Here is a 16,167-nt window from a genome sequence, read left to right as displayed (position 1 = left end):
CAGGAGTTGGTCCAACATAAAATAGTGCTTTTCATCAAGTCCCGGTATTTGAAGTGTTAGCAGTGCCAATCCCATTCTCCCCACTTTCTCCAATGCCGCATTAACGCAAGTGGGTAATTCTTACTTTAAATTTTATCGGGTTAGTGCACACGAGCGCCTCGATTCTGATCAGAACCCGAACACGGAAATACAGGCGGGATCTGCTGCCCAACAACACCAACTTGTATTTATATAGCACCGCTAACGAACGTAGTGAAACGTCCCAAGGCGCTTCACAGGGGTGTTATACAATAAAGATTTGACACTGAGCTGCATAAGTAGAAATTAGCACAGGTGACCAAAAGCTTGGTGAAAGAGGTATGTTTTGAGAAGCGTCTTGAAGGAGGATAGAGAGGTAATGAGGTTTAGGCAGGGAGTTCCAGAGCTTGAGGCCCAGGCAACAGAAGGGAAGTCAGGGACGCTTGTGATGACTACGTGTGCGGGAAGTGCATCCGCCTGCAGCTCCTCATGGACCGCATTGCGGCACTGGAGCTGCGGGTGGATGAACTCTGCAGCATCCACGATGCTGAGAATGACGTGAATAGCACGTTTAGCGAGTTGGTCTTACCGCAGGTAAAGGGTACACAGCCAGATAGTAAATGGGTGGCCAACAGGAAGAGCAGTGCAAGGAAGGTAGTGCAGGGGTCCCCTGCGGTCATCCCCCTGCAAAACAGATACACTGTTTTGGGTACTGTTGAGGGGGATGACTCATCAAGGGAGGGCAGCAACAGACAAGTTCATGGCACCGTGGGTGGCTCTGCTGCACAGGAGTGCAGGAAAAAGAGTGGGAGAGCTGTAGTGATAGGGGATTCAATTGTAAGGGTAATTGATAGACGTTTCTGCGGCCGCAAACGAGACTCCAGCATGGTAAGTTACCTCCCTGGTGCAAGGGTCAAGGGTGTCTCGGAGCGGGTGCAGGGCATTTCGAAAAGGGAGAGTGAACAGCCAGTTGACGTGGTGCATATAGGTACCAACGATATAGGTAAAAAATGGGATGAGGTGCGACAAGATGAATTTAGGGAGCTAGGAACTAAATTAAAAAGTAGAACCTCAAAAGTAGTAATCTCAGGATTGCTACCAGTGCCACGTGCTAGTCAGAGTAGGAATCGCAGGATAGCTCAGATGAATACGTGGCTTGAGGAGTGGTACAGAAGGGAGGGATTCAAATTCCTGGGACATTGGAATCGGTTCTGGTGGAGGTGGGACCAGTACAAACTGGACGGTCTGCACCTGGGCAGGACCGGAACCAATGTCCTAGGGGGAGTGTTTGCTAGTGCTGTTGGGGAGGAGTTAAACTAATATGGCAGGGGGATGGGAACCTATGCAGGGAGACAGAGGGAAGTAGAATGGGGTAGAAGCAAAAGATAGAAAGAAGGAAAGTAAAAGTGGAGGGCAGAGAAACCTAAGGCAAATAGGGCCACATTACAGCAAAATTCTAAAGGGGCAAAGAGTGTTAGAAAGATAAGCCTGAAGGCTCTGTGCCTCAATGTGAGGAGTATTCAGAATAAGGTGGACGAATTAACTGCGCAGATAGCAGTTAACGGGTATGATGTAATTGGCATCACGGAGACATGGCTCCAGGGTGACCAAGGCTGGGAACTCAACATCCAGGGGTATTCAAAATTTCGGAAGGATAGACAGAGAGGAAAAGGAGGCAGGGTGGCATTGCTGGTTAAAGAGGAAATTAACGCAATAGTAAGGAGGGACATTAGCCTGGATGATGTGGAATCGTTATGGGTGGAGCTATGGAATACCAAGGGGCAGAAAACGCTAGTGAGAGTTGTGTACAGACCACCAAACAGTATGCAATAAAGGTACAGCAGTTATCATCGGTGACTTTAATCTACATATAGATTGGGCGAACCAAACTAATAGCAATGCGGTGGAGGAGGATTTCCTGGAGTGTATTAGGGATGGTTTTCGAGACCAATATGTCGAGGAACCAACCAAAGAGCTGGCCATCCTAGACTGGGTGATGTGTAATGAGAAGGGACTAATTAGCAATCTTGTTGTGCGAGGCCCCTTGGGGAAGAATGACCATAATATGGTAGAATTCTTTATTAAGATGGAGAGTGACGCAGTTAATTCAGAAACTAGGGTCCTGAACTTAAGGAAAGGTAACTTCAATGGTTTGAGGCGTGAATTGGCTAGAATAGACTGGCAAATGATACTTAAAGGGTTGACGGTGGATAGGCAATGGCATACATTTAAAGATCACATGGAGGAACTTCAGCAATTGCACATTCCAGTCTGGAGTAAAAATAAAACGGGGAAGGTGGCTCAACCGTGGCTAACAAGGGAAATTAAGGATCGTGTTAAATCCAAGGAAGAGGCATATAAATTGGCCAGAAAAAGCAGCAAACCTGAGGACTGGGAGAAATGTAGAATTCAGCAGAGGAGAACAAAGGGTTTAATTAAGAGGGAGAAAATAGAGTACGAGAAGAAGCTTGCCGGGAACATAAAAACTGACTGCAAAAGCTTCTATAGATATGTGAAGAGGAAAAGATTAGTGAAGACAAACGTAGGTCCCTTGCAGTCGGATTCAAGTGAATTTATAATGGGGAACAAAGAAATAGTGGACCAATTGAACAAATACTTTGGTTCTGTCTTCACTAAGGAAGACACAAATAACCTTCCGGAAGTACTAGGGGACCAAGGGTCTAGTGAGAAGGAGGAACTGAAGGATATCCTTATTAGGCAGGAAATTGTGTTAGGGAAATTGATGGGATTGAAGGCCGATAAATCCCCGAGGCCTGATAGTCTGCATCCCAGAGTACTTAAGGAAGTGGCCCTAGAAATAGTGGACGCATTGGTGATCATTTTCCAACAGTTTATCGATTCTGGATCAGTTCCTATGGACTGAAGGGGAGCTAATGTAACACCACTTTTAAAAAAGGAGGGAGAGAGAAAGCTGGTAATTATAGACCGGTTAGCCTGACATCAGTAGTGGGGAAAATGTTGGAATCAATTATTAAGGATGAAATAGCAGCGCATTTGGAAAGCAGTGACAGGATCGGTCCAAATCAGCATTGATTTATAAAAGGGAAATCATTCTTGACAAATCTTCTGGAATTTTTTGAGGATGTAACTAGTAGAGTGGACAAGGGAGAACCAGTGGATGTGGTGTATTTAGACTTTCAAAAGGCTTTTGACAAGGTCCCACACAAGAGATTGGTGTGCAAAATCAAAGCACATGGTATTGGGGGTAATATACTGACGTGGATAGAAAACTGGTTGGCAGACAGGAAGCAGAGAGTCGGGATAAACGGGTCCTTTTCAGAATGGCAGGCAGTGACTAGTGGAGTGCCGCAGGGCTCAGTGCTGGGACCCCAGCTATTTACAATATACATTAACGATTTAGATGAAGGAATTTTAGTGTAATATCTCCAAGTTTGCAGTTGACACTGGTTGGCGGTGTGAACTGTGAGGGGGATGCTAGGAGGCTGCAGGGTGACTTGGACAGGTTAGGTGAGTGGGCAAATGCATGGCAGATGCAGTATAATGTGGATAAATGTGAGGTTATCCACTTTGGGGGCAAAAATGCGAAGACAGAATATTATCTGAATGGCGGCAGATTAGGAAAATGGGAGGTGCAACGAGACCTGGGTGTCATGGTTCATCAGTCATTGAAAGTTGGCATGCAGGTACAGCAGGCGGTGAAGAAAGCAACTGGTATGTTGGCCTTCATAGCTAGGGGATTTGAGTATAGGGGCAGGGAGGTCTTACTGCAGTTGTACAGGGCCTTGGTGAGACCTCACCTGGAATATTGTGTTCAGTTTTGGTCTCCTAATCTGAGAAAGGACGTTCTTGCTATTGAGGGAGTGTAGCGGAGGTTCACCAGACTGATTCCCGGGATGACAGGACTGACATATGAGGAGAGACTGGATTGACTGGGTTTTTATACATTGGAGTTTAGAAGGATGAGAGAGGATCTCATAGAAACATATAAGATTCTGATGGGACGGGACAGGTTAGATGCGGGTAGAATGTTTCCGATGTTGGAAGTCCAGAACCAGGGTACACAGTCTTAGGATAAGGGGTAGGCCATTTAGGACTGAGATGAGGAGAAACTTCTTCACTCAGAGATTGTTAACCTGTGGAATTCCCTGCCGCAGAGAGTTGTTGATGCCAGTTCATTGGATATATTCAAGAGGGAGTTAGATATGGCCCTTACGGCTAAAGGGATCAAGGGGTATGGAGAGAAAGCAGGAAAGGGGTACTGAGGGAATGATCAGCCATGATCTTATTGAATGGTGGTGCAGGCTCGAAGGGCCGAATGGCCTGCTCCTGCACCTATTTTCTATGTCTCTATGTTTCTAAGGCCGGCCACCAATGGTTGAGCGATTACAATCAGGGATGCTCAGGAGGGCTGAATTAGAGGAGCGCAGACATCTCAGGGTGGGGCGGGTGGGCAGCCGTTGTGGCGCTGGAGGAGATTACAGAGATAGGGAGGGGCGAGGCCATGGATTTGAAAATAAGGATGAGAATTTTGAAATCGAGGCATAACTTAACCGGAAGCCAATGTAGGTCAGCGAGACAGAGGTGATCGGTGAGCGGGACTTGGAGCGAGTTAGGACACGGGCAGCCGAGTTTTAGATCACCTCTGGTGTACTTAGGGTAAAATGTGGGAGGCCAAACAGGAGTGCGTTGGAATAGTCAAGTCTAGAGGTAACAAAGGCATGAATGAGGACTTTAGCAGCGGAAGAGCTGAGCCAAGGGCAGAGACGGGCGATGTTACGGAGGTGGAAATAGGCGGTCTTAGTTATGCTATGGATATGTGGTCGATGTGGAGAAAATTTTTGCTCATCCAGAACTGGATGTCGGACAATCAGTCTGGCAATTTAGAGAGCGTGGAGGAGTCGAGAGAAGTGTAGTGATGTTAGAGCTGGGTGTCGTCAGCGTACATGTGGAAACTGACGCTGTGTTTACGGATCATGTCGCCAAGGAGCAGCATGTAGATGAGAAATAGGAGGGGCCCAAGGATAGATCCTTGGGGGACACCAGAGGTAACGATGCAGGAGTGGGAAGAGAAGCCATTGCAGGAGATTTTCTGGCTACGATTAGATAGATAAGAATGGAACCAGGCGAGTGCAGTCCCACCCAGCTGGACGATGATGGAGAGGCGTTGGAAGAGGATGGAGTGGTCAACCATGTCAAAGGCTGCAGACAGGTCCAGGAGGACGAGGAGAGGTAGTTTACCTTTGTCACAGTCACAAAGGATGTCATTTGTGACTTGGATGAGAGCCGTTTCGGTACTGTGGCGGGGCGAAAACCAGATTGAAGGGATTCAAACATAGAGTTCCAGGAGAGATGGGCACAGATTTGGGAGGTGACAACACGATCAAGAACTTTGGAGAGGAAAGGGAGGTTGGAGATGGGGCGGTAGTTTGCAAGGACGGCGGGATCGAGGTTGGTTTTTTGAGAAGAGGGGGACAGTACCTGAGGAGAGCGAGCCGTTAACAATGTCAGCTAACATGGGAGCCAGAAAAGGAGGATGGGTGGTCAGCAGTTTGGTGGGAATAGGGTCTATGGGGGCAGGAAGTGGGTCTCGAGGACAGGATGAGTTTGGAAAGGTCATGAGGGGAGATGGAGAGAAACTGGAGAAAGATGTGAGGTCAGGGCTAGGACGGGGGCTTCCTTCGAGGAAGTATGGAGGATGGGCTAAAGAAAGGAAGGGAAGAGGCAGAGGTAGCCAAACGGATGGACTCAATCTTAGAGACAAAGAAGTCCATGAGCTCCTCACACCGATTGTCGGAGATGAGGGTGTGTTTAGCAGTGGAGAATAGGAGCCGGGGATTATCTTTAAAATTCTTTTGACTTAAGTTGTTGTATTTGTGAGTACAAACAAGTCCTTAACAAAGTCATTGGGCTGGAGTTTGAGCTAGAGACACTCAGACACAAGGGAGGAGGAGGAAGAATTACTGTATGATTTACTGCAGAGCACAGCCACACACCAGCGGAAAGCACAGGTGCAGGAAGGGGAGAGTGTGACTGTCAGTCAGCTGGTTAAGGGGAGGTAGTGAAAGAGGTCCAGCAGACACTGCTCCTGTCCAACAGGTCCAAAGTACAGGGGAGAAACAGCACAGAAACAGGCCATTCGGCCCAACCAGCCCATGCCAGCATTTATACTCCACTCGAGCCTCCTCCAGTCTTTCCTCATCTAAATCTATCAGCATAACCCTCTATTCCCTTCTCCCTCATATGCTTGTCTAACCTCCCCTTAAATGCATCTGTACTATTCAGTCACTCCCTTTGGTAGCGAGTTCCACATTCTCACCACTATCTGGGTAAAGAAGTTGCTTCTGAATTCCCTATTGGATTTCTTGGTGACTATCTTATATTGATGGCCTCTAGTTATGCTCTTCCCCACAAGTGGAAACATTCTCTCTGTATCTACTCTATCAAAACCTTTCATCATTTTAAAGACATGTATTAGGTCCTTCAAGAGTAAAGAGACCCAGCCTATTCATCCTTTCCTTGCGGGTATAACCTCATTTCTGGTATCATCCTTGTAAGTCTTTTTTGCACCCTCTCCAGTGCCTCTATATCCTTTTTATAATATGGCAACCATAATTGTACACAGTACTCCAAGTGTGGTCTAGCCAAGGATCGATACAGGTTTAGCATAACTTCTCTACTTTTCACTTCTATCCCTCTAGAAATAAACCATAGTGCTTGGTTTGCTTTTTATGGCCTTGCTAATCTGTGTCGCAACGTTTAGTGATTTGTGTATTTGTATCCGAGATCCCTTTGCTCATCCAACTCTATCTTCTACATCGTTTAGATTCTTCTTTTCCAAGTAAGATGTGACATCCCTATTTTTCTTTCCAAAATATAATAATATTTTATTGCAAGGGGATTTGAGTATAAGAGTGAAGACATCTTATTGCCATTATATAAGGCCCAGGTGAGACCACACCTGGAGTATTATGCACAGTTTTGCTCTCCTTACCCAAGGAAGGATATACTTGCAATTGAGGGAGTGCAACGAAGGTTCACCAGACTGATTCCTGGGCTGGGGGGATTGTCCTATGAGGAGAGATTGAGCAGACCAGGCCTATATTCTCTAGAGTTTAGAAGAATGAGATGTGATCTCATTGAAACTTACAAAATTCTTACAGGGCTTGACAGGGTAGATGCAGGGAGGATGTTTCCTCTGGCTGCGGGGTCTAGAACCAGGGGTCACGGACTCAGAATAAGGGGTTGGCCATTTAGGATTGAGATGGGGAGAAATTTCTTCACTCAGAGGGTGGTGAATCTTTGACATTCTCTACCCAGAGGGCTGTGGAGGCTGAGTCCTTGAACATATTCAAGACAGAGATTGACAGATTTTTGGATATTAAGGGAATCAAGAGATATGGGGCCAGTGCAGGGAAGTGGAGTTGAGGTAGAAAATCAGCCAGGATCTCACTGAATGGTGTAGCAGGCTCGAGGGGACGAATAGCCGACTCCTGCTCCTAATTCTTCTGTTCGTATGTAATATCTGTGAGGATAAGAAGACAGAGTATGGGAAGAACAGCCAGAATACTGCACAAGGCTATCCAAGGGGATCAAGCAGAATCCGGCCGCACTCTATCTGCAAGCATCCTATCCTGCTGTGGTTAAACAAAGTTGATGGAAACCAAACGTTGCTGGCTGCCACCTTAGTCCAGCTTGATCATCGGTGTTAAACGCCTTGATTAGATCAGTAAGTACTGTGTACAGGTCCAAACCCCTGCTTTCAGCACTCCTACTTTTGCATTGCAACAAAGACAAAGGGCTGGATTTCCCGGTCCTTTGCGCTCGGGGTTTCGCCCCGGAACGGGGTGAACGGCGGCGTTCAGGTCTCCTGCGCCCCGCCGCGATCCTCGGGTCGGGTTTTGCGTCGGCGTAGAGCTGCGCCGGGCGGGCAACGCCTCTGGTTGCGACACCGTCAGGAGTTTGGTCTTTTGCCCGATCCATCTGCCCGGAAGTGCCGCTCGCAATCACCGCCTGGGAAACCAGCGGCGGTGAGGAAGGCAAAGTGTCCGAAGGTAAGTGCGAGTGTTTGTTCTTTAAAAATGTTTCGCGTTTCATGTGGTGGGGTGGGCAATGTTTTGGCAATGTTTTTGTGTTTTTATTTAAGGTTCCCGCCCCGCCAGACCCCTCTCGGAGTGCACACGGCCTGGCACTTTAGCTCGCGAGTTCCGCATCCTTGCGCCACGAGAGGTGTACAGCGCCTCCCTTCACGCTGCGCCCCCTGACACAGGGCCCAGATGCCCAAACTTCCTTACCAAAGCGCACAATATTCCCGGCCCTATCTTTCCTGTCCCATCTCCATTTTCACCCCCAAAACAGAAAAGCCTCAAATCCAGCCCATACCTGCTTTCCTGCACTGTGACCAACACCTGTTAAAGAGAACACAAGAACATAAGAAACAGGAGCAGGAGTCGGCCATACGGCCCCTCGAACCTGCTCCACCATTTAATACGATCATGGCTGATCCGATCATGGACTCAGGTCCACTTCCCCGCCCACTCCCCATAATGGCGGGACTGACATATCAAGAAAGACTGGATCAACTGGGCTTGTATTCACTGGAGTTCAGAAGAATGAGAGGGGATCTCATAGAAACTTTTAAAATTCTGACGGGTTTAGACAGGTTAGATGCAGGAAGAATGTTCCCAATGTTGGGGAAGTCCAGAACCAGGGGTCACAGTCTAAGGATAAGGGGTAAGCCATTTAGGACCGAGATGAGGAGAAACTTCTTCACCCAGAGAGTGGTGAACCTGTGGAATTCTCTACCACAGAAAGTTGTTGAGGCCAATTCACTAAATATATTCAAAAAGGAGTTAGATGTAGTCCTTACTACTAGGGGGATCAAGGGGTATGGCGAGAAAGCAGGAATGGAGTACTGAAGTTGCATGTTCAGCCATGAACTCATTGAATGGCGGTGCAGGCTAGAAGGGCCGAATGGCCTACTCCTGCATCTATTTTCTATGTTTCTATAACCCCTTATCCCCTTATCGGTTAAGAAAACATTGCCCGCGATGTCATACTGTAATTATAGTTTCTGGCAATTTTCGCAGTGTTGAGATCCTGGAGCACAAACAGTTATCTTTTAGCTTGCTGGCAAAGTATTAAATGAGAAACTTCCACTTGTAAGTTTCCGCTGATTTCCATGGGCTTGGTTCCCATTAAAACAGAGCCTCGGACCTTTGAACGGACATTCCTCTGATTGCCTTGGTAACTAGTTAGTCAAAAGCACTCCGCTGTGGACAACATAGCTCTGATCAGAACTTCCAATTAGCAAGGTAACAATTTATTTTCTTCCTTTTTCTGTAGTGGCACAATTGGTAATTGCCTGCAAATTCTCGACTTACAGCAGCTGCTTTGCTGTTTTTAAGTTCACAATTACTTTTATACGTGTCAGATTGTAGAAAGTGGGACTCTTGCAGACTGCCCCGGGAAATGCTGCTGCCTGGAGGCACCCTGGCGGGGAGTCATTGAGCTGAGTGCGAGTTAGAGTCACTTTGATACTTAAGGGAGAGGGAGGGATTTCTGGATAGTTTATTCGGGAGCACCTCGGAGAAAAAGCACAGGTACAGGAAGGGGCGAGTGTGACTGTCAGTCAGCAGCGTAAGGGGGAACCGAGGGGAGGTAGAGGAGTAGAGTCCCTGCAGACACTGGGCCTATCCAACAGCTGCAACATACTTGAGATTGTGCTCCGCACAGTCTTTCTGCACAATCAGAATGCCGACCCAGGCACCATGGAGCAGAGAGCTGTGCAAAGGAAGGAGGAGCAGGATAGAAATGTAGTGGTTATAGGGGATTCAATACGTAGGGGGAAGAATATCTTCCTTTGCAGCCTCGATCGTGAGTCCCGAAGGATGTGTTGCCTACCTGATGCCAGAGTAAAGGACAGCTTCGCCTCAGCACCACTGGGCAGGCCACATGGTTCGCATGCCAGACATGAGACTCCCTAAGCAAATGCTTTATGCAGACCTCCTTCGTGGCAAACGAACCAAAGGTGGGCAGAGGAAACGTTACAAGGATACCCTCAAAGCCTTCCTGGTAAAGTGCGACATCACCACTGACACCTGGGAGTCCCTGGCCAAAGACCGCTCTAGGTGGAGAAAGTGCATCCGGGAGGACGCTGAGCTCTTCGAAACTCAAAGCTGAGAATGTGAAGAGGTCAAGCGCAGGCAGCGGAAGGAGCGTGCGGTAAATCAGTCCCACCCACTCCTTCCCTCAGCGACTGTCTGTCCCACCTGTGACAGAGTCTGTGACTCTCGTATTGGACTGTTCAGCCACCAAAGAACTCACTTCAGGAGCAGAAGCAAGTCTTCCTCGATTCCGAGGGACTGCCTATGATGATGAAAGGATATCTCGATGCAGCTGAAAAGGAATTCGGAAAGGAAGGGGGCAGATCCAGTTGGGACCAATGACAAGAGGACAGAAAAGGGAGGAGTTTGTGTTGAGAGAGTACCAGGTGCTACATTAAAAGGAAGGACCTTGAGGGTTACTCGTACGATGTGCAAATTGGCATCGGGACAAACAGATTAGGAAAGTTAATGGCCCTGAAATTGCGGTCGGAGGCTTCTTTCGGACGAACGCCTCCAACCAGAGAATTTTTACAGTCTTCTCTTCCCACGCTGCGGAGCCCGTTCCCGTCCTTCAGGTTCCCACGGAGACGGTGCAGTCAGGTGTGACTGCTCGGCCAATCAGGTTCAGTATTCCACAGCTTTCTATTAATAGCAATGGGAATTCCGTATCTACGAGCTCTCATTGCTATTAATGAGAAAAAAAAACCCAAACACACTAAATATATGTAATAAAAACACATCTCACATAATTAAAATTAATTGAAATTAAAGTTAATAAATGTCTTCGAAAAAATATATATACCGATTTTTTAAAAAAAAATTGTAATTAGGGTTTAAATTAAATTTACCTTAGTGGGCAAGGTTTTTAACAATAAAATGTGTTTTTTAAATTTAATTATGTTTTTGTATGTTTTAAAACTCTCACGCCTGTAACAATAGGCTATGCACTGCTTTTAGGAGTTTTGAGGACATTCGCTGGGCAAGATATGGGTAAATCCCACAATCCTGCCCTTGAAAATGTCCTCGCTCCCGAGATGCGGAGGATCTGTCAGGCTGGAGCTTGATATATTGGAAAAGACAGTTTTCTACGCATGCGCATTGTGCGCTGAAAACCGGCTTTTGCGATGCCTTCCTGGGTCCGTACACACTCCGTAAGGACCTGGGGAGGCCGGGATTTCTGGGCCAATGTGCGGCTAAAGGAAAGAGAAGTTCAGTTTCATGGGACACGTGCACCAGTACTGGGACAGGAAGGAGCTGTACCACTGGGACAGCCTTTACCTGAACTGGGCTGGAACCAAGATCCTAGTGGAAAACATAAATAGAGCGATGGAAATGACTTTCAACCAATAAAGGGGAGGTGGGGGTTTGGAGGAGGGCTCAGACAGAAATAAAATTAGCCTAAAGACTGAAATTAGGGATGAGAGCGGTCCAGGTCATCAATAATGTTAAGATAATGTAAATACCTTGGGTTCAAGAAAATATATAGGAACCAATAACAAAATAACTGATCAAAATACAACAGAAGTGATAAAAAAAAACAAGGCATGTGATAAGTTAAAACATATCTTTAAAAACGTCAGAGCATAAAGGTAGGACAGAGTCTATTGTCCAATTAAAAGTTCTATTCACTAACGCACGTAGCATAAGAAATAAAATAAATGAATTAGAAGTGCAAATTCAGCTTAAAGGGTATGACATAATGGTCATCACTGAGACCTGGCTACAAGTCAGGCATAACTGCACATATTCTAGTTTTTAAAAAATTTGTTCCTGCAAGGCCAGCATTTATTGCCCGTCCCTAATCGCCCTTGAGAAGGTGGCCACCTTCTTGAACTGTTGCAGTCCGTGTGTACTCCCACACTTTGTCGTAGCAGTTTGATACAACTGAGTGGCATTTCAGAGGACAGTTAAAAGTCAACCACATTGCTGTGAGTCTGGAGTCACATATAGGCTAGACCGGATAAGGGCGGCAGATTTCCTTCCTAAAGTGAACCAGTTGGGTTTTTACAACAATCTGGTAATTTCACGGTCACCATTACTGATACTAGTTTTTTAATTCCAGGTTTATTTAATTAACTGAATTTAAATTCCCCAGCTGCCGTGGTGGGATTTGAACTAACATCTCTCAGATTATCAGTCCAGGCCTCTGGATTTCTAGCCCGGTAACATAACAACTATGCTCCCGTACCCCATAGGTTATAATGTCTTTAGAAAGGACCGGGAAATTGGAACGGGAACAGGAGTAGAATTATTGACAAGGGACACCATTGCAGCGTTAGAAAGAGGGGCTATCAGTAAGGGTGAGCAAGCAGTAGAAACGCACAGGGTAAAATTGTGGAATGAAAAGGATGCAAAACTTAGGTGGGAGTTTTAATAGGTCTCCAGATAGCTGTGATAAAATAGCGGGATACATACACATGCAGATCAGAGAAGCTTTATGCAAAAGCAGAGTGGGAGCCTTTAATTTGCAGCAGAGGATCTTGGCTAATCCAAGTCCTAATCTGGCGGGCCATGGCAGGTGATTTATCATTTTCAAAAGCTTCCATGACCATCAACAAGTCTGTGGGCTGCGCCACCATCAACAAGTTTGCAGGCTGCGCCATTTCCACCCCCCTGGTGGGCAATGGTAGCCGACTGAGAGCATCCGCACAGTTCTCGGTGCCTGGCCTGTGGCGGATGGTATAGTTATACGCTGATAGCGCGAATGCCCACCTTTGTATGCGGGCTGAGGCATTAGTATTTATCCCCTTGTTTTCAGCGAACAGGGATATGAGGGGCTTGTGATCGGTTTCCAGCTCAAATTTGAGGCCAAACAGGTACTGATGCATTTTCTTTACCCCGAACACACACGCTAATGCCTCTTTCTCAATCATGCTGTAGGCCCTCTCAGCCTTAGACAAGCTCCTGAAACCGAGGTGACAGGTTGCAACTTCCCCGCAACGTTAGCTTGTTGTAATACACACCCGACTCCATACGACGACGCATCACATGCTAGCACAAGTCTTTTACATGGGTTATACAATACAAGCAGCTTGTTGGAGCATAAAATGTTTCTGGCTTTCTCAAAAGCAATTACTTGTATTTTTTCCCCATACCCAGTTCTCACCTTTACGCAATAACACATGTAGGGGCTCTAAGAGGGTGCTTAACCCCAGTAGGAAGTTACCAAAATAGTTGAGGAGTCCCAGGAACGACCGCAGCTCCGTGACGTTCTGTGGCCTGGGCGTTCCTGATAGCCTCTGTCTTGGCGTCTGTGGGCCGAATGCTATCCGCCGCGATCTTTCTCTCCAAAAACTCCACTTCTGTTGCCATGAAGACGCATTTCAACCTCTTCAGCCGCAGCCCTACGCGATCCAATCGCTGGAGGACCTCCTCCAGGTTTTGTAGGTGCTCGACAGTGTCCCGACCCGTGACCAATATGTCGTCCTGGAAAACCACCGTGCGTGGTACCGACTTGAGTAGGCTCTCCATGTTTCTCTGGAAGATCGCTGCAGCCCAACGAATTCCAAACGGGCATCTGTTGTAGATGAACAGTCCCTTGGGCGTGTTGATGCAGGTGAGGCCCTTCGAAGACTCCTCCAGCTCCTGAGTCATGTAGGCCGAAGTCAGGTCGAGTTTGGTGAACGTCTTGCCTCCTGCCAGCGTCACAAATAGGTCGTCTGTCTTAGGTCGCGAGTATTGGTCCTGTAGCGAGAAATGATTAATAGTTACTTTATAATCGCCGCAAATCCTGACCGTGCCATCACTTTTGTGTACTGGAACAATCGGGCTGGCCCACTCGCTGAATTCCATTGGGGAGATGATGCCCTCGCGTTGCAGCCTGTCCAGCTCGATTTCCACTCTCTCCCTCATCATGTAAGGTACCGCTCGCGCCTTGTGGTGAATGGGTCCTGCCTCTGGAACGAAGTGGATCCGCACCTTCACCCCGGGAAAGTTTCCAATGCCTGGCTCAAAAAGGGAAGGAAATTTGTTAAGAACCTGGGTACATGAGGCCTCATTGACATGTGATAGCGCTCGGATGTCATCCCAGTTCCAGCGGATTTTGCCCAGCTAGCTCCTTCCAAGCAGTGTGGGGCCATCGCCCGGGACAATCCAGAGTGGCAATTCGTGCACCGTGCCCTCGTAGGTGACCTTGAACATGGCGCTGCCCAGGACAGTGATAACTCTTTGGTGTACGTTCTCAGTTTCGTGTGGATGGGGCTCAGGGCTGGTCTGAATGCCTTGTTGCACCACAGTCTCTCAAACATCTTTTTATTCATGATAGATTGGCTAGCGCCAGTGTCCAGTTCCATGGCTACGGGTAAGGCATTCAATTTGACATTTCGCATTATAGGTGGACATTTCGTCAAAAATGTGTGCTCCCCGTGTACTTCAGCATCTGCCTCCTCTCTCTGAGGCTTGAAATTGCTTTGATCCACCATGGACCGATCTTCCTCTGCCACGTGGTGATTGGTAGGTTTTGCAGAGCTTTCGATTCGTCTGCAAGCTTGTTGGAGGTGCCCCATTGTTCCACAGCTCTTGCAAACATACCCTTTGAAGCGGCATGAATAGGCTGAATGGAAGCCTCCACAACGTCAACAAGGTGTGAATTGCCTTGCATTCATCCTTTGTTGCGGACTCTGAGTCATCTGGGTCAGAGTACGGAGTACTGGTCTAGCCGTTCGACATAGGCTTCCCAGTCCTCACCCTCCGAGAACTTCTCCAGAATTCCCACAGTTTGCTGCATCTTTGCGTTGGATTCGTATACTCATCGCCAGTTATTGTGTTCCTAACACAGATGAGACTGCACACAGGGAGGTTAAAGTAACAGTGACCTCAGTCTTTATTAAGACACTCCAGAGTGAGGAACAGGCGTTAGGGGCCGGCTTATATACAGTGCTCCCAAGGGATGCTGGGATCCCTTGGGACTTCAGGGGTTGCGCTCCCTGGTGGCGGAACATGGGAGTGCATGCTTTACAGATGCACAACAGTTCGTATGCAGGTACAGCAAGTGATCAGGAAGGCCAGTGGAGTCTTGGCCTTTATTGCAAAGGGGATGGAGTATAAAAGCAGGGAAGTCTTGCTACAGATATACAGGGTATTGGTGAGGCCACACCTGGAATACTGCTTGCAGTTTTGGTTTCCATATTTACGAAAGGATATACTTGCTTTGGAGGCAGTTCAGAGAGTGTTCACTAGGTTGATTCCGGAGATGAGGGGGTTGACTTATGAGGAAAGATTGAGGAGGTTGGCTCTCTACTCATTGGAATTCAGAAGAATGAGAGGTGATCTTATCGAAACATATAAGATAATGAGGGGGCTTGACAAGGTGGATGCAGAGAGGATGTTTCCCCTGATGGGGGAGACTAAAACTAGAGGGCATAATCTTAGAATAAGGGGCTGCCCATTTAAAACTGAGATGAGGAGGAATTTCTTCTCAGAGGGTTGTGGATCTGTGGAATTCGCTGCCTCAGAGAGCTGTGGAAGCTGGAACATTGAATAAATTTAAGACAGTTTCTTAACTGATAAGGGAATAAGGGTTTATGGAGAACGGGCAGGGAAGTCCATGATTGGATCAGCCATGATCGTATTAAATGGCAGAACAGACTCGAGGGGCCGTATGGCCCACTCCCACTCCTATTTCTTGTGTTCTTGTATCATCATCATAGTCCCTTAGGATCGAGGAAGACTTGCTTCCACTCTTAGCATGAGTTCTTAGGTGGCTGAACAGTCCAATACGAGAATCACAGTCCCCGTCACAGGTGGGACAGATAGTCGTTGAGGATAAGGGAGGGTGGGACTGGTTTGCTGCACGCTCCTTCCGCTGCCTGCGCTTCATTTCTGTGTCCCCGCCCCCCCCAGCCAATAGTGGCAGTGTAGTGACTTCTGGATTTCATCCACTCCAACAATATCCCTTGTAGGGGAGTTGTAACAATGTGATCCGTCTTCCGAGTTCCCTCTCTCCCCTCCGATCCTCTCCACCCGTGTCTCTCTTTCTCCCTCCCGCTCCCGCCCAGTCTCTCTCTCTCTCCTCCCACCCTACCCCTCCCCAAGTCTCTCTCTATCTTCCCCCGCCCCCAGGCTC

General features: G+C 47.5%; 1 protein-coding gene across 2 annotated transcripts in view; it reads left to right on the top strand.

The window, feature by feature from the left end:
* Positions 1-7,993: 7,993 nt before the first annotated feature.
* The window catches only part of LOC139234165 (hydroxylysine kinase-like), a 49,191-nt gene continuing 41,017 nt past the window's right edge, over positions 7,994-16,167 (top strand). For both annotated transcript variants that reach the window (XR_011588287.1, XM_070865185.1), the window contains exon 1: positions 7,994-8,051. The gene's annotated coding sequence lies outside the window, so the exon portion shown is untranslated. The remainder of the gene's footprint in view (positions 8,052-16,167) is intronic.

The sequence above is a fragment of the Pristiophorus japonicus genome, chromosome 21 (assembly GCF_044704955.1).
Source record: "Pristiophorus japonicus isolate sPriJap1 chromosome 21, sPriJap1.hap1, whole genome shotgun sequence".
Classification (NCBI taxonomy): domain Eukaryota; kingdom Metazoa; phylum Chordata; class Chondrichthyes; family Pristiophoridae; genus Pristiophorus; species Pristiophorus japonicus.
Note: the sequence above shows the minus strand (reverse complement) of the source record. Positions and strands in the feature narration are given on the sequence as shown.